This window comes from Cibotium barometz, chromosome 55 (assembly GCF_041138505.1).
Source record: "Cibotium barometz isolate CiBa-2024 chromosome 55, ASM4113850v1, whole genome shotgun sequence".
Taxonomy (NCBI): domain Eukaryota; kingdom Viridiplantae; phylum Streptophyta; class Polypodiopsida; order Cyatheales; family Cibotiaceae; genus Cibotium; species Cibotium barometz.
In genome coordinates, this window is record NC_141100.1 from 14,783,762 (window position 1) to 14,786,929 (window position 3,168).

Consider the following 3,168-nt stretch of genomic DNA (forward strand, 5'->3'; position numbering starts at 1 on the left):
ACGACTTCTTAAAGGGCTTTAAAGCTCAAGAAGGAAGGATGTTGTTTTATCTGCGAAGAAAAAGGACACATGCGTAATGAGTGCCCAAAGCAAAAGGATACCAAGTCAAACGCAGGACCCAAGCCAAAGGCAGCTAACCAGTTGTCTTTGACAGGTACGTCAATTACTGTACTTTCTCGCCCTAGTACTCGTTCTGATTGTCTGTTCAATTCTAAGGTATTTGGCATGCATGATCTTCTCCGAGTTTATGGAGAAGTGAATGGCCATAAAATTCACATTCTTTTAGACCCTGGCAGTTCACATAACTTTGTTAATTACAAACTTGTGCAGAAATTGAGTCTTGATACGACACTCAGCGACCATACCTATGAGGTACGTCTACCTGCGGGCAGACAAGTTTGGGATCGCAAGGTGGAACTGCTTCCAATCCAGATTCAGGACTACAAAGATACTCTGGAATGCTATGCTATGCATCTGGAAAATGTAGACTTGTTATTAGGGATTGAGTGGTTTAAGACTCTTGATGTCCAGATAGATTGGTCTAGTCATATTTTTTCTTTTCAGCATAGGGACACCAAGTATAGTATTTTAGGTGATTGTATTCATCCCTCTCAGGGACCTCTTGTAAATACAATTGATTTTGGAAATATAATGGATTCTTCTTTGTACACCGCTTTCCATTGTGTCTTGATTCCACTTTTTTCTTTTCTCATCCCTTCCATGGATGTGAATGATTTAAGTGTATTTGAAAGCAAAGAATTACAAAAGATACTTGATTCGTTTCAAGATGTATTTCCTAAGGAATTGCCATCGGGTTTACCACCTGAACGGGCAGTAGATCATCGTATTGACTTGATCTCTGGTGCTCATCCTGTGAGTATTCCACCTTATAGGATGAGCCAAGCTGAGGAAGATGAGTTGGCTAAACAACTCGAAGATTATTTGAGGATGGGCCAGATCCGTCCAAGTAAATCACCTTGGGGTGCACCTGTGTTGCTTAGGAGAAAGAAGGACAATACTTGGAGAATGTGTATAGATTACAAAAGATTGAATAAGTTGACTATTAAGAACCGTTATCCTCTCCCTAGATCAGATGACCTAATTGACCGATTAGCAGCAGGAGCGAAATATTTCACGAAGATAGATTTACGTACTGGCTATCACCAGATACGTATTCATGAAAGGCATGTCGAAAGAACCGCCTTTCGGACTAGGTATGGCCATTACGAGTCTCTCGTATTACCTTTCGGGTTAACCAATGCTGCAGCCACTTTCCACCAAATGATGAACGATCTTTTTCGTGAACATTTGGGAAAATTTGTGGTGGTGTTCCTGGATGATATTTTGATATATAGCCATACTCTTGAGGATCATGTCAGCCACCTCACGATTGTCTTATCTATTTTGAGACAGAATCGACTATATGCTAAGTTAAGTAAATGTGAGTTCTTTATGACCGATATCATTTACTTGGGACACAAGATCACTAGAGATGGATTGAGCATTGACTATGACCGAGTTCAGAAGGTTTTAGACTAGCCTATACCACGAACAGTGAAACAACTTCGTTCTTTTCTCGGTTTTGTTGTCTTTCTTTGAAAATTTGTACGGGAGTATTCTCGGCTCACACTACCGATGACCGACTTATTGAAAGGTCGTGGATGTAAGTCCAATCAGCCTATCACTTGGAATAACGATTTGGATATGGCCTTCAGACTTTTGAAAGATAAAGTCAAGGAAGCACCTATCTTAGCATTGCCTGATCCTAGTCGGCTTTATGTTCTTGAAACTGATGCCAGTGACTATGCTATCGTGGGCTGCTTTATTTCAAGATGGTAGACCGGTTGCTTTTGAAAGTAAAAAGCTAGACGACACTCAATCTCGTTGGCCAACCCTTGAGAAGGAGCTTTATGCTGTGATTCATGCTCTCAAGGTTTGGAGACATTATTTATATGGCTCCAAGTTTTGTGGTATTGACTGATCATCAGTCAATCAAGTATGTGTGTGATGTAGATGATTTGAGAGGTAGGAAAGCTCGTTGGGCAGAGTTAATGCAAGATTTTGATTTTGAGATCCGTTTTTATCGGAAAGGATCCATGAATAATATTGCAGATGCGCTTAGTCGGATTAGAGAGGTGAATACTTTGTCGTTCATCGAGATTTCTACTGACTTATTTCAGTCATTGAGAGGGCTTTGCAGGACTGATAGTTATTTTGGTCCATTTGGCAGAAGATCCAGGATGGGAGCTCATTAATTGACCAAGACTTGGTGACTGTGTAGTCTACCATTCAGGCTGCAGGAGGTCAGTGGATGATTCGGAATGGTTTACTATTCCGTAATGACAAAATTTGTGTACCACAAATCCCAGACATTAGGTCCAAGATTCTGAGGGAGTGTCACGACGCCCCTTCTGCTAGACACCCTGGGGTACATAGGACGCTATCATTAGTGAAACACACTTTTTATTGGCCGAAGATGAAAGGGTATGTAGAAGATTATGTTCTCAAGTGTCAGATTTGTCAGGCAAATAAAGCTGAACGCTTTAGACAGGCTGGGTTGTTGCATCCCTTGCAAATCCCAGGTAATAAATGGAAAAGTATTTCCATGGATTTTATTACCGGATTGCCAAGAACACATCAAGGCCACGATTCTATTTGGGTTGTGGTAGATCGCTTGACAAAAATGGCTAGATTTTTACCGACCCGGAAGACTATTACAGCTACGCAATTAGCTTGGCAGTTTATCGAGCAATTGTTTAGACTGTACGGGTTACCACGCAAGACATAGTCAGTGATAGGGACTCTAAGTTTACGAGTGATTTTTGGAAACTTGTTTTCGAGAAGTTGGAAACAACTTTGAATTTGAGTTCCTCACATCATCCTCAATCCGATGGCCAGACTGAAAGAGTGAATTAGATTTTGGAGGATATGCTTCGAGCATATGTATCCAAAAGACAAAGTTCATGGGAGGATTATCTTCCTATGTTAGAATTTGCATATAACAGTACTAAGCATACGAGTACAAGGTTTAGTCCTTTCATGCTTATGTATGGTTTTCAACCAAGATCAGGACTTCAGCATGATGCAGCACGTAATTTTTTGCAAGATATGCAGGAAATGTTACAAGTTACGAAGGAATCTATTAGAAGTGCACAAGACCGAGACAGG